Source organism: Salminus brasiliensis, chromosome 7, assembly GCF_030463535.1.
Source record: "Salminus brasiliensis chromosome 7, fSalBra1.hap2, whole genome shotgun sequence".
In the NCBI taxonomy this organism is placed as follows: domain Eukaryota; kingdom Metazoa; phylum Chordata; class Actinopteri; order Characiformes; family Bryconidae; genus Salminus; species Salminus brasiliensis.
In genome coordinates, this window is record NC_132884.1 from 30,971,548 (window position 1) to 30,996,985 (window position 25,438).

At 39.9% G+C, this 25,438-nt stretch overlaps 1 protein-coding gene across 2 annotated transcripts in view; it reads left to right on the forward strand.

Moving 5' to 3' along the window:
- Positions 1 to 1,849: 1,849 nt before the first annotated feature.
- The window catches only part of LOC140560265 (metabotropic glutamate receptor 4-like), a 164,700-nt gene continuing 141,111 nt past the window's right edge, over positions 1,850 to 25,438 (forward strand). For both annotated transcript variants that reach the window (XM_072684592.1, XM_072684593.1), the window contains exon 1: positions 1,850 to 2,233. The gene's annotated coding sequence lies outside the window, so the exon portion shown is untranslated. The remainder of the gene's footprint in view (positions 2,234 to 25,438) is intronic.

A 25,438-nucleotide genomic window follows, 5' to 3' on the forward strand; every position in this document is an offset into this window, starting at 1 on the left:
AAAGCCCACCAGCATTGAATCTGTGTTTGCTAGAATTATTGATTTAAACTATTCTAAACTGTGTAGAAAATAAAGCATTCCCTTAAGACGATATAATAAATATGCATGCAGTATGAATTCTAAGGAAAACTCTATATTCTTATGCAAAGATTTGGGTACCCGTGACCAAATAATGCGTTTAGTTGTATTTTATTGTTGCAGCCTCTGTGGCCAGTCCATCACAAAACATTATTTTCAGCAAGTCCTGATCTTGTTGCCCTGTTTTTCAACAACAACAACAAAAAAACAAAACATAAAAATCTTAAGTGTGTTCTGTGTAACGTTTTAGGTACTCTAAGCAAGCATGGTGAAGGCTCAGGCCTGAGGCATGTCATCAACAGTAATTAGGAGTGGACATCTGAATCCAGTTTCCAAGCTTTATACATTTCTAAACCTTGCTCTAATATCATCAAACATGGGCTCCTCTAAGAAACCATCTAAAGATCTAAAAAATAAAAAATGCCGACAAGGCAGGCGAGGGGAAAAAGAAGACAGACAAGTGCTATCAGCTTCTACAGCTTTCTACAGTGTGGAATGTTTATAAGAAATGGTGGTTTAGGGGAAGTGCGAAGGTCAAAATAAGCTATAGAAGACCATGAGAACTACTCATGTGCTGGTAAGGCAGGCAAGTCAAAACTCCCATATGACTTCCAAAAGGGTGGTGCACCTTACCTGTGACCTCATCACAAAACGCCATGTTTAAACTATGCTACAGAACATCTAGAAGCCAGATCAGTTTTGGAACCAAGTGCTGGAGTCGGATGAAGTCAAAACAGAACTCCAGCCACAGTCAGCAAAGGTACGTTTGGAGAGGAGAGGACACTACAGTTCTTAAAAGGAACACCATGCCAACTGTGAAGCATAGGGGTTGTGTTGCTGCCAGTTGCAGTGGCAATATAGCACAGCTGCAAAAGCATGATTTCGATTTTTACTATGCGTTTATGCTGTGAAATACATAATAACTGTTTCTTGTTTGCTTCTACATTTTTAGAAAATATGTAGTTTGGCCAAAGATCCTGAGATTTTAGCATACAACTGTAAATGTTAAACGTCTGATGCAAACTTCCTGAGGAAATATCTCGAGATAATCTCACAGTTTTATTAAAGCTACATTGTCCTTGTAGTTTATTTTTTTTAATCTTGTTTTAATGTTTGCTTCCTTTTATGCACCAAACACAGTCAAAATGAATCCATTATTTGTTTATCCAATTCAAATCAAATCAAATCAAATTTTATTTGTCACATACATAGAAAGAAACAGGCTGTTTTTATTACTTTTATTAAATATGTAAATATGTTTTTTTTGTGTGACAGCACAAAAACATGAATTCAAACAGTGAATTCAAATCAAACTTATTTCTAGATTTATTTTTAAAGGTCAGGCGTACATTAAAAATGCTATTATACTAAATCAAACTCCAAACTTCTGAATTTTTTTGTATGGACCCTTTAACAAACTAAGGTCTAATGGACATTAGGGACAGCTTACTTTGCATGTTCTAAATATTTAGTTGAATAATCTCAAAAATATTGTATCATTGTTATTATTTAAATCAAACTATATTCAGTCAAGTCTTTTAACTGTTTCCAGCTCCAGAAGAGGACTGAAGGCTGAAATAGGCTGCAGCCAACCTGGCATCTTCTCCGATTGTTTCTCTGTGGTGCTTTTTAATAACCCTCCCATCATCAGAGTAACTTCTGCATTGGCTGCTTCGCCTTTACGGTCAAACGGAGTCGCCTGTGTGGGCGTAGAATGCAAAGCATCGCCTGAAACACGCAGCAGCCCGCTGAGCACGAGTCTGCTGTAGCCCACTGGTACCATTAGTCATCCTCACTCGCTTTAGGTGGAAGAGGTGTTTCTGTGATGGGAGCATGAACGCTTCAGACACAAACGTAGTCAGTGAACGCAGACCGAGTTGGAGGAGGAAAGGAGAGTACTCTTAGACCTTTTCAGAAACCCTAACACATGCGCGCGGACAGCGCAACAGCTTCTACAGTTTGAGATCGTCATTTGAAGAGATTTCCTCCCCCTTTTTCTGTAATTCGCACTCGGGGGGGATGGAGAGGGTCGTATCGGAGCACACGGCAACTCGGCTGATGAGCCAGGCAGCAAGAAGCGGTCCACGCCTGGGCTAAGCTGATGATGCAGAGGTGGTGGGCACGCGAAAAGGACCAGGACCAGGACCAAGGCAGGGTGAGTGCGAAATGGGTCAACTTTGAAATGCAACATCTACCTGATTTGTTGGAAATGTGGGAGAAAACGTTCCCAGCCTCCTTAGTTGGTGCACACACCCCTGCAGAAAGGCATGGGGATTCTTTTCTTTAAAGAAAGTAGTGATGGGAAGAAAAACGAGAGCAGAGCAGACAATTCCAGGCTGGTTTGTTGGAAAATGACAGGTTTGCTTGTTGGGAATGTTGATTGGGGTTTGTACAGCATGGCATTGCATAATAACCATCTTACTAATACAAATAATCCAAAGTACAGTCGTACAAAGTATCTTTCAGTGGAGCGCTCTCTAAAATGAATGGCAGTGAGTCTAATCCTGGGGAGAAGGTGCTTACATCCTGAACCTGGGCTGCTTCCTTGAAGCCACATCTGAAGTGCCAACAGGTTTGTTAGTGTTCCATCAACAAAACAGCAGGGGGAATGATCCTATTGGTCCTATATGGAGCAGCACAGGTGTAAGATGGATCACTGTATGGATACTGTACCCAGTATGTATACTAGTGTACTTGTTACAGTTTGAAAAGAGAAAAGAGTACTGAGGGAGTTTACATGAAGTCTGTGGAGTGTGAACATCATCATTAAAAGCCCCCTATGGGCATATGGATTCCCTAAACATGTGAAAGAGAGAGAAAGAGAGAGAGAGAGAGAGAGAGAGAGGAGGAGAAGACACAGGCTGTGGAATTCTAAGCCAGCCAAGATGTGTGTATATGTGTGTGTGTGTGTGTTTTTCAACCTTGCAGATGCTAAAGCTGGAGGCACTCTGGAGCATATGGTTTTGATTAAGGCTCATGCTGGACAGTGAAAAATGGCTTGTGCGACCTTTTCGGTAACATTGCTCTGTCACTTGAATAAAAAACGAATAATGAATGAAGAAGCGTTAATGGCACTGATGTCAGTTATTGTAGGGACTGGCTAATGAGAAATGAGGGCCAGGAGCAACTTTTATTTTGCCAATCTAAAGACGTCTTACTGGTGATGCTGTGGGAAAGCTGTCTAGTCAGTAAACTGAACACATGCAGAAAATATTGAAATGCTGTCAGATCAGATATTAAAATGCTGTATGTATCTAGTCAAAAAGAATACTGCATTAGATTTGCAGTGATTATTTGAAAGGCTTAGCTTCAAAATTCATTAGAGACCACTTGCTGGGAATGGGTGATACACATACAAAAATAAACTCTAATTAGTATCACTTTTATTAGCAAAGCAAATCAAATCAAAAGTTTATTATAAGTTTAACACATGCATGGTCATACACGGTACAGCTAGCAGTGAAATGCTGTGAGTCATTTCATTGATATCAAGAAATCAAGATGAATTACAAATTAATATCCATATATGATCTGAAAGTGTGCAAAGATACAAAAATATTGGAGAGAATTCGATCATTAGGTGGAGACTTTGATTAATTATGATCTGCAACTATCACCTCTGGTATTTTTGCAGCTCACTGGACGACTGGTAGAAGGAAGTGTTGGGGACTTGCAGAAGTATACCCTTCACAACAATGTGGAAGGGTTTATCAAGAAATGTCTACATGTTTTGGACATTGGATCTGACCAAAGCATTTACAGCAGACTGCAATGTAATCCCTGCTGTTTTAGTGTTTTGCAAATAATTAGGGAATAATAATTAGGATTCTGCGCAAATGTAGAACTGAAACTATGTGTAAAAGGTGCCAGAACCCAAATAAAAAACAAGGACAAACTAAACAATATTAAATAGAATATATAGAGATAAAGAATATAAATGTACATATGGAGTGTATAGACATACATTTCAGAATGCAAGTGTGCAAAGTACAAGATGAATAGAACTAAAAATGAGAGAAATAAATATGAAAATATTCACGAAATAAAAACGTGTTGTGAATCATATGTCCTCTGTATTTACCTCAGACCACTTTATATCCAAAATTGTTCCAAACAATTTTTGCAGCATTTTGGAATCTAATATTAAAAACTGAACATATCAAGAGTGCCCTCTCCAAGAAGAAAGTAACAAATGGCAGAGGAAAAATCTTTTTACATAAGCAGATTATAAAAAAAACACATATTTTTAAAACACATACATTTTTGTGTGTCTTGGAATTACTATGCATAATTTAGATATGCCACCGTCAAGTTAACTGCACTGCTGAACAGGGGCCTACTCTGTATGCTTAATGCATGCACCATCTACACATTTGACATTTATTATTGATTACTGAGTAGAGTTACTGTGCTCCATCAACTCAACAGCGGCCAGATGCTAAAAAGCATTTCGCTGTTTACTACTCAATCAAATCTCACTAGGCCCCACATGAGAATCAAACATCAGTTGATATATAGAGGCCTGGTCTGGCTTGGCTGGGGTGTGGTCTCTGATTTGATGGTGGCTCGGAGTTCTTCAACCTCCTAAGTGAGTTAATGATGATGAGATGGAAGGCCATTGCGGGCAATAGAATTAGACCAGGAATAAATCTAATGAAATTAAGTTGATTGTCTAACGTCTGGACACTGTGCCTAAACACATGTCCAGACTTCTGGGCAATAGATGGAAATTCTGGCACCTGCTTTAGAAATGAAATTGCTGGGCAAAGCTGATGCAGCATCAGTAAGTGCTAGGAAGACATTGGTTTCTTAGTAGATTTCCAAGCATAGCCCCAGCAGAGATATGTATAAGCATTATGGTGGGCAAAGTACTGATAGGCAGGATCCTGTCATGGACAGAATGGCAAGAATTGCGATTTCATGTCTTATGCAACCTTTGAAGTGTGTTTGAGAGCTACTATCTTGGCTGTCACACAAGAACTTCTCTAAAGAGATCAAAAGCCACAGGGGGAAACTCTTCTCATATCAGGGTTTGTTATCTTGACTTCCTGACTAAGCATAAAAGCAAATTTAGGACAGTGAAGCTTAGTGTGATGGGGAACTTTACACAGTTATCCCACACACAGAAGCCTTTCATATCAGTCCAGCACAAAAAAGACAAGGCTTCATCGCACTCTTTACGAGGCCCTATTGCATTTCTTTTTTCAGTCTCTCACTTGTACCTGTACTCACTGGCCATTTTATTGGAAACACCTACCATACAGATGCACTGCTGCACAGTTTGCCAGCTATTCTTTACTCAGTCAATGGAGATGGACCCCTATAGGACCACTACTGGTGTGGAGCAGTGACACCAGCATTGTGTGTGGCACTGGATGCATCAAGCCTTGTGTATACTCACTGGCCATTTTATTGAAAATACCTACCATTTAGAAGCACTTTGTAGGTCTACTGCTGCAGAATGTTTCCCAATTTTCTTTACCCTATGAATGGAAAGGGACCCCCATAGGACCACCACTGGCCAATGTGGTGTGTGCAGGGGCAATGACACCAACATGGCGCGTGGTATTGGTTTTAGTACATCAAGCACTGTGTATAGTTGCTGGGCGTCATACTAGAAACACCTGCCTTATAGGTGTATGGTAAGAGACTACAGCTCATCTTTTCCATGCACAGTTTAGGTTAGTCATTCTCTAGCTAATCATCAGTGGTCAGTTTCTGTCCACTGGACCACTTTTGGTCTAAGACATATAATGAAATGCTCTATAAAAGGTTTGAGCCATACCATGGAAGATCCACTTTTGTTTTTTTATTTTTAAAAGGAAATTGACATCAAAAGAAGGCTCTTCAAGCCTTGATAAGGTTCTTTATAGAACCAAAGGCAGTTCTTCTAAAGCATCACTCAAAGAACCTTTTGTATCACCTTTCCTTCTGAGAGTGTAGTGTAGGTTTTTTAAAATCCCAGCAACACTAATACTCCCCACATACTTGTACCAGTGAAATGAGCACAGAAACTAGAAAAGTGTCTCTATACCTATTAGATGAGCTCTAATAAACTAGCAACTCAGTGTTGACCCTTCAAGAACCTTTTGTTTAGCAGTGAGATTAAGATAATTAACGTGTCAGCAGGCCAGAACTGGATTGATTAACTTGTGCCCTGTTACTGTACTGTAAACACTAATTATTGACAGGGTTTACAAGCTTGTTAGGTTTCTATCATAAGGCTCAGCATCTATTCACAAATTAGACCAGTGATGTGCACAGCAAATATGTGTGCGTGTGTGTGTGTGTGTGTGTGTGTGTGTGTGTGTGTGTGTGTGTGTGTGGACGTGCCTGCTTGCGTGTGACTGCATGCATTTGCAATAGGACATTTTTGGTCAAATACAGTGTCTACCCTGCAGCACTTCTCCATCAGTTTCCCTCTAGACTGGAACCATCTGCTGTCCAATTTAAACACTTACTTATTTTCAAAAATTAAACACAATAATAAGTATCACGGTGTCTATAGCAGCATTATAGAGAATTTGACATTTCTCGCTCCTGAGCTTCCCTTATGTTAACTATCTGTTGTATCTGGTTTGGTAATTTTTATCAATAATGTTTAAATAGTCTGGCCAGAGGAGGATGGGTCCCCTTTGTGAGTCTTGGTTCCTCCCAAGGTTTCTTCCTCCAGCTCTGAGGGAGTTTTTCCTTGCCACTGTCGCCGTTGGTTTGCTCACTAGGGGTCTTTGATCCTTCATGTCTTTATTATGTCGTTATTTCTTCTTTTTGTCTCTGTCTTTTATTAATTACTAATTATGTAAAGCTGCTTTGTCACGACAGTTGTAAAAAGCGCTATACAAATAAATCTGACTTGACTTGACCTTATAGTCCGGAAGTGTAATTTATGCTTTGAGACATCACTAAAGGACATGTTTTTCTGGACGAGCTGAGAGAACCCTCACTGAAAGTGAAAGAAGCACAACTATTTTATAAATACACATTCTTGTTCTTATATAATGAGCTTTGGTCACATTCAGTGACTCAGTGTAAAGAGCAGCTTGTAGTGTTTTTCTTTATATTTTGCGAGAACACAGGAAAAATTCAAATAAATATAAATAGGACTTAAATTAATACCAGTTTGCAAAGTGCAGATCAAGCTTACTGTGGGCTGAGGCAAAAAAGGGGACCTCAAGAAACTTGGACTGGAGTTCTGGGCGGCTTCAGCTGATGAAACTTAAAGCCGGACCCCTCCTTGTTGAGGAAAGACCAAGCATGACTTGAAAGAGAAGGAAGAGCTGTGATGAGAATTTTCATCATGGGTAGGTGAGAGAAGAGGAGCATTGTAATAATGAAGTTTATTCATTAATAATGAAGAATAATGAGTTTGGGTGTGGTAGTTATTTCAGAACTCAAAGATCAAACTCTAGAAGGAAACGTTGCAAAAACACTGAAGATGAAAAGATTAAAGCACTTCTACAGCTGAATAACGACCCTAAACACACCTTAAAATCCACAATGGACTACTTCTACGGGATATGCAAGATAAAGCTTTTCCCAGGCCCTCACAGTCCCCTAAAGTAAACATAATTGAAAATCTGTGGATAGACCTCAAATCAGCAGTGAATGCAAGATGGCCCAAAAGCTAGAATCCCACAGAGCTAGAAGCCTTTTGCAAGGAAGAATGGAAGTTGGGAAAAAGTGATCATGCTTGAAATATTGAAGATGTGTATTATTACCTAGTCTGCAGATACTGTGGTCATTGTGTTGTCTGAAAATTAATGGTGCTAAACAGTGTTCCTTGGAGAGATGACATAAAAGAGCCCATTTTGGCCCAAAGTCAACAGGTCAAGGTTCTTTAACTCCATCGCTACAAAGAACCATTTTTACCACCATTTCAAAGAGGGCAACTCCTGCGTTAACACGTCTCTATAAAGCTTTACACCCCATGGAAGTCTTTTTTTTCACACCTGCTTATGTAACTGAGCATGCAAACCCATAAATTGGCTTTTAACTCATAAGATCACTTGTTTTCAATGTGAAATCAGTTCTATGATTAAACCTTTTCATTTGATGTCATTGTAAATAAGGGAATGTGATGTAGCAATCAATGAATATGATTTGGTGTGCGTCAAACCTGCAGCTTTTTTCCTCTTGAGCGGTTTGTTGGTTGCACTGATTACCTCAGACAATGCTGCTTTGAAGTCATTATCCCCATGAACAGTCTCTTCCCTGCTCTCCACAAGACACACACACACACATACACACAGGGGTGAAAGAAAGAGTGTGAGTGTTTACAGCAGGCTCTGCCTGATTACCAGTACCCTGAGCTCAACAAATAGTTTAATAACTCAGAGCCAGGAACTGGATTATGAATATCTGAGTGCATATCAGCACAGAGAAAGTTCATAAATAAGGCCAGAGGTCTGTGGACTCTGTGGACATTATAACCCAGTGGCATATTCAACATTTTGCCCAGCCTGCTCCCAGTGGTGGAGCTATAGTCAGGATAAAAATGATTGGAGGCTATTTGTAAATGCATTCATTTATTTCAAATTGTTTACACACAGGAATCAGATAGAGTTGTAGAGTTAGGCCTTTTGGGCCTTTGTTTTCGGTCGTGTTGTTTGCAGCAGCAGAACTCGAGACAGATGCTTGGTTAAAGAAGCAGCGACATGTGGGAGCCGAGATGGCCCCAGGGCAGAGCTAGAGTAAGGAGTGGATCCTGCCTACTGCCCCACCATCCGTCAGCACCTGACAGCTCCTCAATCCATATGTAAACATGAATACAAGGCCCCAGTGTTTAACTGGCAATACAGTTGATTATTTCAGACAGTTGGTGCAAATATTGAGTGAGTTCTATTCAGTAAATAGACTGAATGACAAGTGAACTGAGTAAAATTTACTTGGAAAAAGAGGAACGCACTGAATGTTCTTAATTCAGATGTGCACATCTTTCCCACAGGAACAAAATACTATATCTGTGCAGATGTTTGTAGACACCCCTTCTAATAAATGCATTCAGCTACTTCTAGTCTCTGTAGAGAAGCACTACCAATAGAAAAGGACTCTCTGGAGCAGATGAACCTATTGGCACTATATCCATAGGCGTGGCCTAGAAGGATGTAAATGTGCAATGTAGATGCTCCATCCAATACCTATCGGATGAGTTGGCAAGTTGGGGATGAGGTGAGGTGGTAATCATCCTAACATCCTGAAGTCACTAATGCTCTTGTCACTGAATACAATCGAATCCTCACATCAATACTCCAAAATCAAGTAGAAGGCCTTATCTGGTAGAGACTATAGTAAGTGCAGGATCAACTTTTTTTACCCTAGATTTCAGAAGAAATAATGAATGACCAGGTGTCCCAAAACTTCGTACCAATTTTTCTACACACAATATGTAAAACTACTGTTTCTTGTGTCTGAAAATGGGAATTAGGCTTATTTGGAATTCATTGTTTTAGTGATGCCATGAAGACCAATTCATTTACATACACTGATGACCGCCTGCCTCATATGCTGTTAGTGCTCCCCAATTCTGCCAAAATACACAATTAATACAATTTAAGAGCCCCTGTCAGTCACAGGCCCTTAGAATCTAAGAAACATAATTAGAAGTATATGGGCCCTTTAAATCAAGCCAGTTTTGACTTTAGTTTTACTGCTTGTGAAATGTTTAATCCATGTGAAAAAGATGGATTGCATCTGATGGTGCTCATCTGAAACAGTGTATTACTCTTTTAAGCGTGGAGGACATGGTGGTCGGATACACACTCTGCATTGGCTCATTTTAAGGTTTTGCTGATATCCCGCTTGTCTGATGGCTTCTGAGCCTGAACACATTAGGCTTGACCCTATCCATTAAGCCTGCTTCTGTATTACCTTCAGAATGCAAAACAGGGGCTTTGTTTGCGAGGATATCTTAAGCTCTCCTCTTGCAAACAAGGTTTGTTTGGTCGGCTGCACTGCATGTTTGATTCAGAACGCGCTTGACAAGCAAAGGGATATTTTAGGAAATCCTCTGCAATGAATGATGAGTTACATGGCGTAGCGGTGAGCTGGCGGTGCATTGACAAACAAGTGATAAAAGGGGCCATGTGCCACATGCTCCACCTAAAATGCTTATTATCGTGTGTAAAGATACTCTGATGGGAGTTGTATGTGAAAATCCCAAATAAGATACAAAACGCTGAATCCAGCTGGAGACATATATTGCTTGCTCAAATCTTCATTTACATCTAAACTCTTTCAGCTAATCTTAGGCTGCTTTTACACCTGAAAGTCCAGAGCAAGTTCATGTTTTGTTATAGTGTGTTCATTTTGTCCAGTTAGTTACCTACATCTTGTCGCCGTCATCTATGTAAATTTCTCTGTATGCGTATGGTGATTGGTTTTGGGGGGGGGGGGGGGGGGGGGTGCATTTGATGGAAAAAATGTCTGGACCATCTAAAAAAGCGTTTTCATACTGCAAACAAACCACCCCCTTTTCACACCTTTTACACCTGCTATTTAGATTTAGACCAAACTAAAAATTCCCCATGTCAAGACCAAACAAGGTAGCTTTGTGAAAGTATCCTTAACCTCCAGATCTGTAGGTTTTTCCATTGTTACTTTTTCCACTGTCAGTACCATCTTGCTTGGACATTCATTCAAACCAAGCTTCAAAACTTTCGGAAGAGAATGCTAGCTCTCATCTCTCTGACTGTGTCTATGCAGCCACCTGATTGAATGGTATGTTGCTTAGTGAGAGAAAAAAGAAAAGCACTCTCCATCTCTTCAAACATAGCTGGGTCTCAAAAGGCCCTTGACCATTGATTACACACAGTATACCACAGAGCTTTTACTGCATGGAACATCTGGGGACAATTATCTTCTTTTTTTTGAAGGGAAAAGGCATTGAGTATCTTTCAAGCTTTGCAGTATCCTTACGCAATATTCTGCCCTTATATTAAGACACACAATCCAAGCTCGTTCTCCTAGTCTTAAACTAGGAGAGTCTTAAACACTATAAGGCCATTTCATTATATGTTGCATGCTAGATAGATTAACTGTATGGTGCGAGGAGCATGTGCTGGCCATCTCCAGTGAAAAAAGAAGAGTGTGAAAGAGTGCACTTTGCCAGAGCCATCAGCATCGTGCACACACAGACACTTTTCCTCACCTACAGCTGAATTCAGCTCCAAGACATCAAGGCCCATCAAATCGCGCCCGCTTTCCTCACTCGGCACTTCGGATTAAATATTTCATACTTATACATGGCACTGGAAGGCAGGCCTGCCGACAGTCATTAAACTTCAGTAATGAGCTCCATGCAAAACCGGGCTGCAGGAATACGAGGAAATCCCCAATAGTGGAATTAGTGGGAGATGTTTTAGGAGGTAAGATTCATTTATTTTTCTGAACTACCGATTTACCTACTTATGTTGTCCTTTTTAAAATGGTTCATTATTCGTAAAGCACTCTAAGCAGCATTTTAATGCATATAAGGTGATACATAACTTTTTATTGTTACCATTACTGCAGTTATTATTTGCATTTCATCTGTAAAAGCTGGTAGATGAGCATTGTTGTGAGGGAAGGCATCAGTTTCTCCTTCAGGTTCTGTTACAGTACACACAGGAACGATGAGTCCAGCAGCTAAGAGAGGGCCTTTCATTTCACAGAATTGCTTGTTGGGAGATTTCATATCGATACACTGCTTCAATGTTTCTAGAAGAAAAAAATCATTCTGCTCAGATCTGACCATGAGTTGTCTCAGCGGATGACCTATGGTTGAGTTTTTGGGTCTCTTTGTTTTCACAATCCAATAGTGGCGATTTTATTTATTGGCCACACTATGAAACAGGAGAAGTTGGACCTGAATAGTGAATTCCAACCCCTGAATGAGAATCTGATGGTGGTAATGTGAACAGAGCTACATACTGTTGGCTAGATTAGGATTTGTTCCACTCTCACCTCGTCTGATTTCAGCACGGAGCCCGCTGCAGTCGGGGAGGAGTCGCTTCATTCAGACGGTTTTAAAAGGGCAAAACAAGAAAGGCTTGGCAACACATTGTGGAGTTAGAGAGAGATAGAGAGTGGAGAGAGAGAGACTCAAGTATAGATTCTCAGGCTTTGATAAAGGGATGTAATTATTTACTTTGAACTTCCCAATTAATAATGCACAGGCTGCAACCTGCGGAGAGGGGCGCACCACACAGCACTCCTCATCTATAACTATAGCAGGAAGCATGCTAATTGACTGATAGCTCTGCGAGGGAGAGAAGACTGCAGAGATATTAATGATAACCCTCTCAACCTCTTCTTCAGGGTGCAGTTTGCACGGGTGTGTGATTGGGATCTGCTCGAGGTATGGGGCGATTATTTGGTTGGTAATTACCCTCCTGATGTCATAAATCTAACGTACAGGCCTGGACTCTGATGTTGTTCGTTTTGCTCTCATTTGGTATCACCTTCTAAATCCCCTGGTTTAGCTTAGAAGTTTCTCTGAAAACAAAAACCAAAGCAAATGTCGGCTCTGTGACAGTCAGCTAGCATTAGTTTTCAACCTTGCACTCCACCAAGAAAATATTATGAAAATATTATGCCTGTGTGCTCCTTTGAACATTAGAGGGAGTTTCACCCGTCTAACTCAGGAGGAGGCTGCCTCTACATGTTAGCAGATTGTAATATCATGTATTTACACTCTAAGCATTTTGGACAGCATTTCTTGTAAACATTTTGCAAAACCTAACACTATAATGCTTGAAGGACTGCCTTTGAGACGTTTTAGACTTAACAGCAACAACAAAGGTTCAACAAAAGTAGGGAAAGTGAACGATGCCTAGAAGAACCATTTTCAGTTCCATGAAGAACCATGCTTGTAAAAGAGATTGAGATGTGAAGAACCTTTACACCAAGTGAACCTTTAGGGGCGAACCTTCACACTCACACTTTTACAAATGTTGTTGTTTATTTTTAATAAAGTTTTTTTCTGTGGCACCGCTCAAAGAATCCTGTTGTAGCACCTTTATTTAATAAAAGGTCCGAAATTCTCTCTCAGATACAATAAGAAGATGAGATCCCTGCTTATGGCAGGGTCACACTACAAAATGAGTCGTCAGATCATTGTAAACTTCACGTTTCAAAACCTGTCTTGTAATCAGGCATCTTTTAGTGGTTGTAGTAGTTTTGCACACTACACGACTGATCAGCGACGCGAAGTTCAAGATCTTTCACCAAGAACAACCCAGAAGAGTCCGTCTGAGAACAACTGGATTTAGTACAGGTCCAGATATAAAACCTGCTAGATATTTGTGGGGGGCTTGCAAGGACAAAGCTCTTGGTTTGTGTCTTTCAGCAGTTAGCACACATAGCGACCAAACCAGTGACAAGCTTACGCCGATATGCCTACGACCTGAGGCTTTTGTCTGCAATCTTCAACAACAGTTGAACAACAGACTATTTTCGGGCCTAAAATTGTGTAGTATGAACCTGGCATTAGACTCTTGCTAAAACCATTACTAATAGCACAGTCTAATTATACTGAGTTGTTTACATATTCATATTAACATGGATCATAGAGCTAACCTCCATTTCTTCTGATAAGACCTCTAACATTAATCTCTGGCTTTTAACAGTTAAATCTGAGCACTTCTATATAGTATATAGAGGTTCACTTCGACTTCCTTATTCCTTTTTCATTAGTGTGTATCAATTAGCTGTTCATCATTTCATCATTTTGTAGTTGTTTGTTTTGTTATCCAGTGTCAACCACATGAGGATGAGTTTTCCTTTTTGCATCTTGGATACTCTCAAGGTTACTTATTCTCCCTCTCAGGGAGTTTCACACTTAGAACCCCGATCTCTGTATAACTGTTTTGTAGCAACAATTAAAAGCACTATACAAAGAACTTTAAACTTCATTTTCATTTTAGTCAAAATAAATACATAAATTCATAAAAGAAAGAATGAAAGCATGAAACATCAATGTGGAGGACGATTTAAAAGGTAGCTATGAAGCATAGTGTGGTCATGGGCTCCCGAATGGCTTTTCCTTTATCTTATGTTTAGAAGGACACAGCCCTCTGAGAGTGAGATAAAATGACCATCCTTTTGGGTTGAACAGTTCACTGCACAGTAGGTGAACTCAGAGTCACCTAATCTTTGGACAGTTTAGAAACTGAGAAAAAAGCTGAGTGCTAGGCAGAGGCAAAGAGAGAAATGCCACACAATGTACTGTAAATGTAAGATCCATACACTATAGCAAATGTTTATTTGTTCCAAATTAAAATGGTGTTAAAGCCAGATGCTCAGTACCTTAGCAGAGCTGCCCGCAATGTAACCTTACCTCACCTAATTTTGACAGTGGTCAGTCTTTTTAGACAGGGGTTTGGAGAATGTTTGTTTTTTTCTATCCTTTGAAATTACAGTAAGAATTAGAATTTTGTGTAGGACGTCACTTCTGAGAGGCAGTGATAGCTGATATTTTGAAGGGAAGGCCATTTATTGTTATTGGTTCCTTGATTCACTTCCACAACCTTGTAGCACATTGTCCAAAACCACTGTGTTTCTGTCACTTTTGTGCAGTTTCTGAATAAGTGGACATATGTGAAGGTCACTGATGTTTTTTATTATTTTTGTTTTAATTGGAGATTTTCTTTAGCATCCTGCTCAAGGTTGAAATTAGTGTCATATGAATACCTTGTAACTCAAAACCTTGTATTACCTTTTACCATGACAAATGAACCAATAGAATTGCATTAAATCTGATTACATTTGTTTCTTAATTAAACATTTGGTAGTGACTAGTAACTCTCCCATTTAGTTGATATTTTGGAAGATTGCGTGGTTTGGGGTGACAGTGTAAATATACTGACATACTAATAAACATTTTATACCTTTGTAAGTTACCATGCTACTATTAAATCAAATACTCCCAGAATCCACCTTCACACCAGTCAAATTAAGAGTTCTAACCAGCACAAAATAAGTCTTGAGCTACTCAACTAGGAGCAGGGAGCTTGAGGTAAGGAAAAGACAGGCTGACATTTTAGGATGAGGTGACCGACTGCAGACTTGATGAGATTACTCTTAACCCTGTTTCCAGGGGCAATAACTCAGCAGTGCAGCAATATCATGATTGATGCTACATCATATTCTCACTTCGAAATAGCATAGGGGTTCTATTGCGTCCAGGGGGTTATTTCATACAGCCTCACAGCTACATGGCTCTGTAGGAGCTCAAGGGCCTGCTCTCTGATATTTTCTAGATTTCTATGTCACACCTGAGCAGAGGGAGCCATAGATTTGGAGGTGACGCCGCAGCACACACATCTGCTCTCTCACACCTTAGCCTGCTCTGCAGGTGGCTAGGTTGAGCACAGCGGGTGGTCAGTTCAGATTTAGTGCTTCTGCACACTGTAAGCGTATGCTTGCAGTCTCCAAGACTAGTAAGTGTTCATTGATAATCAGCTGCCTGTTAGAACATCAAACTATGTATTGATTTCTCCATTTAAAGGGCCCATATCATGTTTTTTCCTTGGATTTCCCTGTAGTCCACTTATGGTTCTGGCTGGGCTTATGTATCTGAAACAGTAGCAAGTCATTTTTTACAACCAGTTTCCAACCTGTCTTTATGATCATCAGGCTGTTTTTGTTCCTGTGGCTATAAGATGGATATATGTAATTTATTATGTATTATTATGTATTATTATATGTAGGATATTTATTCTGATTGGCTGTGCTGTGTTCATGCTTAATTCAAAAAGCATGCCCTGAAACACTTTACTGGCTGTTGGCTGAATAGATAGTTGGCTGTTGGCTGCCATGCAAACACTCTGTATCTCTATTTTTGCCATTTTCCACTTTTTGACATAATGTGAATCTGATTGCTGTTCATTACATTGTTGTGATGAATGGACCAATAGAAATTCTGCAAAATCTATTTTATACATTGACTTTCATTGAAAGTTAAAAAGGTTTTTCCGTTTGGCTGTACATTAGGGGTGTGCCAATCTGATACTATTGATCCGATTCAACATCACAGGAATGAATATCAGAAGAAAATGTAATGTAAAAGTAATGTAAGAAGTATAATCTGGTATCACATAAATGCATGATCCAAGCCTATTCTATGCTTCATAACCCAGGATCATAACTTTAAACACGGGTGTGGGGGATGTTCTGGTTAGATGGAGAAATTTCACCAGCTTGAACTACCTTTGTCTCAAACTAACGTGAAGTGTCCAAAAACAGCAGATGACCTGTGTACTTATAAATTAGCAACATATTGTAGTTCATCAGTATTCAAAAAGATGAGCTGTGAACTATTTGTATATATGTATATGTATACTTTTAATCAGAAAATGATCAATTATATACATTATGTTAATATTTAAAAACTCCTACAAATACTTTGTCATTTTTTAGTGAATAAAGTTATGACAAACTATCAAAAAATCCTAGGAGTAGAGGGTTAAGAGAGAAAAAGGCCTAAGAGTCTAAGGGTTAAGAGAGAGAAAAAAATTTATCAGACTGGTATCGGTTTCAGCAGCTATTCAAGGTTGTAGTATCTTTATCAGTATCAGACATTAGTGGCATCGAGCCTAGTTTCTATAGATCTATAGTCACTGTCCAATGAAAATTGTGTTTCTCCAAAGTGATGGTGACCTTACAGGAGAAGGCAACAATGTTCTTAACTTTAAATGGAAGGAAGTTAATGTAAAATAAGACTTTATTCCAAAATATTTAGAGCATTTCTAGAGAGAATCGTTTTACTCTAACCAGTGACTTTGTTTGCTTGTTGGAAAAGGTTTAAACTTCCTGCCAGAGAGTGTACATACTGTATCTGGCTAGGAAGACATACCTGGACCTTTCAGAGATCAGCCAAGAGCTAAAGTGTTTGGCAAACTTCCCCTCCAGTAGACTCTGTGAAGAGAAATGTTGAGAAGTTTAGAGAAAGTGTACACTTACTTGCTAGAGCCCCTGGAGGGAGTAGCAAGGAAACGCAGAGTTCACACGCAGCAGACGCTGCTCCATGAGGGAGGTGGAGAATCCATTCTCACTCTGCAAAGATGAGGGATTTTATTTTTGCCACAGCTCACAGAAACCTATAGAGAGATAAAAACAACATGTGTTTGTTCTTGCATATTAGTGTTAATGTAAGAAACATGTGTACATGTTACTGTTTGTCTGAGTCTATTGTTAAAAACACTGAATGGTTTAACATCTGTGGGTCTTAGGTGTAGGTGTTGAGGAAGCTAAATGATGCTAAACAAGTAGGTTCTGTAAAGTCCTTCAAACCTGTTGAAGTAGACAACAGTTGTTGCGATAGTTATCTTTTTTACTTACCTGTATTTATGAAGCTTCAAGAGTGAGGCAAGGTGGGCTATCGTGAAATCCCAGTTATTGGTTAATCCTAGCTTTGTTTATTTCGTACATTTATTTTAGTGTTTGTTTGTTTTTGTAAATAACAGCAACTTGTATAGTGTATTTATTACCATGGTTACATTTTCCCTTTTTGACATAATTAAAACTGTCAGCTGTCATTTACATTGTGTCACAATTTCATAATGAAAAGGTCAAAGGCCTACAGAATTGACCTTGAATTGACAGAATGATCAAGGTTCCCTCAGTGTAAAGTTGTCATTTTTCTGATTTTTCCTAGATTTCTCCCCAAATTAGTCATTTTCAGCATCCACACACTATCTAGGACTCCTCCATCACACAATGCTACCAGCATTGGAGGGCTGAAGGCTTCCTCCAAATCACCTTAAGCCAGCCAACCACATCTTTTCAAACAGCCACTAACTCAACATCATTGGACTCAACATCATTGTCCATGCTGGATGGCATCATTCTGAGTGACGGGAGGAAATGGCACACCATTCTACCCATTAGCGGTGTAACAGATTCAATCCTGAAACACAGTTCGGATCAAATCACGGATTGAGTCATTTTTTTAGCACAAAAGAAACAAGGTAAACAAATGTGAGATTAATTTTAGCTTTCAGTGTTAAAGTATTTTGTGTTACTGCTTCATTTATATAGTGATGACTTTAGCTTGGCACAACCTGTTTGTGATGTAGCGATTGAGTGGAGTGATTGCTTCTCTCTCATTTACTACATTTATTAAGCTGACCCTCATATCCAGAGTGACTTACAAGGTTACTCATATTACAGAGGTGGGATTACTACAATGAAGTGTTAGGAGTCTTGCTCAAGGACTCTTATTGGTGTAGGAATCGAACCATGGTCTCCCACACGATGTGGTAGTTCACTGGCAGGTAGTGGTATTATCGGTTGCGCCGCATCAACCCTGCTCTCGCACCTGCACTTTGTTTTTCTTCCACAGTCTGTTATTTTGAGATTTCTCCTTTTTGAACTGGAGAATTTTCAATAAATGGGCTATTTCATTCACATTGGAACATCCACAGCAACTGCCCTTAGACGCTATTACCTGAACATTCAGCACCGCAGTTTGCCATTTCATGATATGGGACCTTTAATGAAATCTCCTGCTTCTTAGCCATTTCAGCTTCAGTCACAGTCCTGGCTGATCTCTGTTTCATATCATACCCTTGTCATATCATGTCCTTGTTTAGAAGACCAGGTCTTCTGGTATGTAGGACTGCCATCTCCACTTTATCTGACAATGATAATGGTTAAATTACACAGGTCAGAAAGACCCTGCGCACACACACTTGTGCATGCCTGCATTCCGACATGTACGCACACGCATGCAAAGACCTTGTACAACACAAAGAATGGGCAGAGGGTAGGATGAGTGCTGTTTGAGAGCATTTGTAACTCTCGTCAGAACTGTGTGGGTGTTCTTTCGTTGTGTATCCCATGGGGGATGCTGTTGTTGTGTTGCGGGGGAAGGTTCAACATTGAGATTAATGAAAAACACAATCTTAGGCCGGAAAAAACGCATTCTCTCAATCTACTCTGCATCATGCATGCCAGCGGCTTGCGGGTGACTTCGGCTTGTGTGCGCTCATGCATGCAAAGCCGCTGAGATTTCCTCCTGAAAGATCCAGAAATGGCCTTGGGCACTTTGCCTCCTCCTATTCCGAGTAAAGCCGCCACATTCATCACAGACACACACATTTAGGGGTACTTGTTGCACCATGTGAAAAGCAAAGGTGGATGAAAAGTTCCAAATGTGTCAAAGACAGAATGCCCAGAATGGAAATGTATATTTTTAGAATCCATTAGTGAAAGCTGTATTTCTAATACAGGGAGCTGACTGCTTGAATTCTCTGCATGATTAATGCAACAAATGTCGATGTGCAAATGGATAAAAAATGCCTTCTGCAGCATTTTTATAACAAAAAACAATAACCACAACACAATGTGCATTCTTTCCATATTTCTTATACAAGTGTTAAGGATGTTTTAGATATGATACCATATATCAGGCTTCATAAACTAGCAGACTATGGTCCCAGATTTAATTGGACTGAACCGAGCACTTATTAAAAAGATCAAAGCAGAGCCGTATCTAAAATCCATCTATCAGAAAATGCAGGGTGCATTTAGTGGTGCTGCCCCTGCAATACGACAACATTTACTGATATGGGAAACATGAACGCCATCAGTGCAACAACACTTCAGGTTGGTTGTAGAAACGATCACAGACGGAAAAAGCATAAATAATACTGTGGAGGAGATGGGCTTCAAATGAATGACAAAGTGTCTTACAAACAAAAGCCATAAACCCTAGAAGTAACTGCTCATTTGTTTGTATTTGGGTAAACAAATTAAAATATATTTCTGTAACAGTTTATCAAACCCCATTTTATTTGTCTCATTTTATATGATTACAGCAAATGACTAATCATTAATGGGTGATCATTAAAAGGTGTAAGTTATGTTTACTTGCTTCTGCAAGCCAAGAATTTTATGACCAGGATTTCATCAATGTTTACTTTAAGTTGTAATACTCCTGATGCTTTTCTAATCAAACACATTAACAGATTATTTGTCTACACCAGTAGAAGGGATGAAATGGCAGTCAACCACCAGTGAATTCACAATGACTTAAACAGGACCTTGTATGTACAGACAAGTGTTGGACTGTGACGCAATGTTTGTACTAGTGCGTTTTTACGATTTGAAATCAAGCATTCAGGATTGTGTGAATAAAGTCTAGACTTCAGCTTCAGTTTAAGGGTGTTAACAAAGATAGTATATTTGCTATTCAGGAATTGCAGCCATTTTAGTACAGGTTCAAAAGTAATTGGACAAACTAAACTAGAATAGGAGTATCTGTTAATAATTCAATGCACATCATTTGCATTCATTGACTGCCTGAGGTCTGGAATCATTTAATCTTTAGTAAGTGAAAAGCATGCTAAATTGGGTTGAGGTCAGGAGACTGAATAGACCTTTCCATTTCTTTGCTATATTATGTTATTGAGTAGCATTTGTAGTATATTTTGAGTCATTATCTATTATCTATTTATACTGTGCATGGGCAGCCATACATGCCCATGCTGTAACAGTACTTCCATCATGTTTGACTGATAATGTGGGATGCTTCAGATCATGAATACTTTTTTCCCTCTCCATACTTAAGCTAATGTTGCTCCAGAATCGAGCAGGCTCTTTATTTTAGACAGTTCAGTCTAATCTGAACCTTCTGTTTTTAGTGTTACCAGTGGTTTGTATCTTGAAGTAAACTCTCTGTATTTACTTTCATGAGGACATCGCTTGATTGTAGACTTTGACAATGACACGCCTACCTTCTCAACAGTGAGAAGTCTATTGACGTAAATCGATTTTTTAAAGTGTTTTTTTTTTTCACCAAGGAAAGTATTCTGCAATATCACATATTGATTGCTTCATTTCAAACCCATATAGGTGGTGCACAGAGGCAAAATTACAAAAATGTGTGTGTCACTGTCTAAACACTAATGGTCCTGACACTTTTCAGAGACACTTTTTCTGACAACATTCAGGGTGCAGTTTATGGTTGAAATGCATACAGCTACTTTAAGTTACTATTGCTGACACAGATGTGTAAATGCACACATACAAACAGCTTGTCTAGTCCCTGTAGAGAAATATTACCAATACAATAGGACTCTCTGGAGCAGATAAACATTTGGCTATTGAATAAACTATTGACAACATGCCTAATGCCAGGTGTAGACTAGAGGGGTATAAAGCCTACCAGGGTTAAGCTATGGAGCAGTGGAACTGTGTTCTCTGGAATGATGGTGCTCCATCCAGTACTTTTGGTATTCAAGGGTGCGGTGGTGATTATCCAACATCCTGACCTCGCTAATGCCACTTGTCACTGAATTTAATCAAATCCTCAAAGCAATACTCCAACGTCTGGTACAAAGCCTTACCTGGACAGTTGTGACAGTTACCCCAACCAAAGCAGAATAAACCCTTTTTTAATAGCCTTGATTTAAGTAGAAACAATAAATGAGCAGGTGTGACAATACTTTTGTCTTTTGTACCTTTAAATATGACCAACAGCTCTCCTACAAGAGGAGACCAGATTAGCTCAGGGTCTAACTGAGGACAGTTTCACACCAACCCTGTCCAACACATTTGAGATTAAGAACAGAGTTGTTTAAAAATTAATGGCAGCGCCTGCGGCAGCAATGACACAATCGTATGAGTTAGCACTGTTGTGGGAATACACATGGCCTGTCAGAATGGAGCTCTATGGCATCCAGGTATGAATCACCTACTCTATCAAAGTAGTAACAGCCTCAAAACAGCTACCACAAACCACAAGAGGAGATAATAGAAGCAGAGCACACCCATTGGGAAAGCTAGTATGCCATAACTTACACACTTAACAGGTCTAGTCTAGTCAGTTTAAAACATGACAACTGCAACAGCAGACTTACAAATGAGGTGTTTTTGGTGCCATGCCAATGACCACTTCAGAGACATTTCAACCTTTCAACGGAGGCTTCTTTAAAGGAATACTTCCTTTACGTTTCCCAACCTTATCTCTGTTGGCTCAGTAATAATAGTTTTGGATTATGAGTGCTAGAGATGCAGCAGATAGAGATGAGACTGGAAAATGCTGGAACATATCTTTAAAGAACCATCTGTTTAAAGGTTATTTAGATACCAAGAGTGGTTCTTCTATGGCATCCTTTTGGCACCTTTTTCTTTAAAGTGCAGGTAAACTAAAGATGTTTTTTCATCTACAAGCATTTTCAGACACATACTTCGTGCAGCATTTGGGTAAAACAAGTGATGACAGGGCTATTGATGACAGGGTTGTGGGTTCGATACCCGAGCTCAGCAAGCTGCCACTGTGGAGCCTTTGAGGAAGGCCCTTTACCCTCTCTGCTCCCCGGGCACTGGAGTTGGCTGCCCACCACTCCGGGTGTGTGTGTGTGCTCACTGCCCCTAGTTTACTAATGTGTGTGTGTTAGTAGTAGTACATAGTACAGTGACGACAATGTGTACCTTTACCTTTAAAATCCATTTCTTGCCAAACAATAACATTGTGCCCCCATGTGGTTGGGAATTCAGTTGTGCTTCATCTGTAACTTTGTCTCTTGTAAAGTTATAATAGAGAGGATTCTTCACTCTGTTATGTTATGTCTGTTATGTCTGATTGTTAATGCTCCCACTGGTCGCTGCGGCAAAGTCTGAAGCGAAAAAGCCTCTAATTGACTGCTTTCTAACCTGCCCACGCCTCACTAAGCCCCGCCTCCGTACCCTTGTAATCGACCCCCTAACGTGCATTTTTGAAACATGCAGAGAAGGTGGGAGACCTGCTGATACTGAGGGATGGATATACTCTTTAAATTACAAGACTGCCGGTGTTTAATAAAGAACATTAGGCAACAAAACTCTGGATAGTGTTTTTCCCTTGAGTGAATAATTACATTAGGATTTTGTTCATGGTGAATTATTGATTATTTGTAAACTGCACAGATTACACAGACGATTTGGAGAGATTGCTCCAGGGTCGCAACTCATCTGGCCATGGTTGGGCATACGCCAGGTTTCCAGGAAGCGGATTGTACTTCCATTGTCAGCTTGTCCCATGCAGCTTGGTCAGCAGTTTTCTTCAGCCTCCAGTGGCTGCCTTCGCTTGCGAGCCTTTCTGTGGGCTTTTAAAAAGACTGTTAAAGGACCAGCAACTGAGTGCTCTCTCCTCAGCCTCTGAGCAATCACCCGCTTGTCAGTCTGTCAGCTGGCATTATAGTAACTCGCACTGTAGAAGCTCAGGGGGGGGCAGGCGGATGGAGAACTAGAGCAGAACATAGGCGGTCATTGGTAAGGCTGGTGAGGGAGCAGTCGGTTCAGACCCTTTGACCTGTGGAGCCCTCAGAGAGTGCCATGATGTAAGACAGGAGATTGGCTGTCACGGATCATCTGTAGCCCATTGGCCGATGCGAAGCGGATGCATTGGGTTGAGAGGTGAGAGAAGATGGTAAAACCCTTTCACTGCGGGCATGCTGAGCAGCTATAAATGTGGCTGAACAGGCCAGGTAATAGGATTCTATTACGTGTGGAACTGGGTCTTCCTTGTAATGCTATTTTTTATTTAATAGTGCTCAATCCATATACCCATATAAGTGAAATGTCACTTGTATATATGATTTTTGCTTCCCCTAGAGTTCAGAAGTGTTCATCATTGCCTTAAAATAAATCACACTTATAGACCCCTCTCCCCTGCTCCGATCCCTCTAATGGGCAGCTATAAACATGCTGAGAGATACAGAACCAGCCTCAAAAGTGAAAGGACCACGTTTAATCGTACAAAGTATTTTTTTTGAATTTTACATGAATATGACTCGGGTTATGCAGCGTTACACAGTTCTCATGATCTCACGTTATACCATTCTCCCTATTACAAGTCAGTGTACCATATTTGTTTCTTTAAGTCATGTTTGGTCTCCGAAGTCAGATTCTTTACGTTTGCTGAAGCAGTAAGGCTAATGTGGCTACTAAGTAATAACCTTATTACCACCTGTGACAAACGTTTGACACTATGACACTATATGACAAAAGTTTTGGGACATCTACATATTACAACTACAGGAGCTTTTAGAACATTCCATTTGAATCCACAGGCATTAATATGGAGTTGGTTCCACTTGGTAGCTCTAACAGCAGGTTTGAACCTCTGCAGTTATTGAGTCAGCAGAGCATTGGTGACTTTAATGCATATGTGTCTCAGCACTCTTCAACCCCACTCTGCAACTCTATGTGGTTGAGTTGCTGTGGTTCGTAAACACATCCCCTTTTCAATAATACCACTCACAGTTGATCATGGAGTATCTAGGAGGTAAGACATTTCGTAAACTGGTTTGTATAATCGGTGGCATCCTATTACAGTTCAGTGAGCTCTCCAGAACAACCTTTGGCAGTAGGGATTAAACAATTAGGAGGTGTGTCCCAATGCTTTTTTTTCCATATATTACCTGAATCATCACACACTAACCTTGCTAGTTAATTTTACTCAGGCTTTTGTTGACATGGATTCTGACAAATACTGGATTCAGAAATTTTATTTTATAACGAATCATCACTCTAATCCTTCTAGGCCCTCAGCAGGTCCAGATCGGGATAGATCTGTCCATTGCAGAAGTTAGTCCAAACATGCCCTGACAATCCGGCCATAACTGTAAATGTCTTGCTGACACTCTTCCTGACATAGTGATGACGTGTGGAGTTACACCTCCTCCGCTGAACTCTAGGCTTCCTCTAGGCTGTGCTGTTGAACTCTGGGGCTTTCGCTGTGCCAGGCGTCAGAAAATTTAAGAGATCAAAACAGAGATTAAAATGGCTGGCAGGCCTGAGTGCCAGAGTGGAGGAGGCTTTGACACACCAAGGCTTTGTTTCTGCAAGAATTCAATGATTAAACATGACTTGCATCTCCATATTCAGCCAGAATTCTGGTCTGTGCACATTTATGCTTTTCTTGTTTACTGCATGGTGATTTTTTAAGGGAGAAGATACAGTATTGGTTGCATAATAATTGGCTTGGCCAAACTCTGTGCAAATATGACTGGCACACACAGAGATCAGTGGCAGTGGAATCACTCGTTCCAACTTTTGATTCCAGACAGCGTATCTGAAAACAGAGCCTTCTGTTGTTTTTCCTTCTGAAGTTGCCGGTCATGTAAACAGACAGTCTCGGTGTATACTTATGACAGCGGCAGTGTGTTTACACACTTCGGGGCAGGCTTTCACTGTCCACTTCAATAACACTCTCAAATGTCTGTTTTAAAAAAAAAATAATAATAATTCAAGTCATGCAAACACTTCCTCAACATGTTTATGTAAATTTTCACAAGGATTCAAAATGAATATTTTAGGTACTTTAGTTTTTTTTTTTAATAGGCATTTCAACCAAAGTCCATTATTTAGAATAGACCATCAGAAGCTCAATTTATTA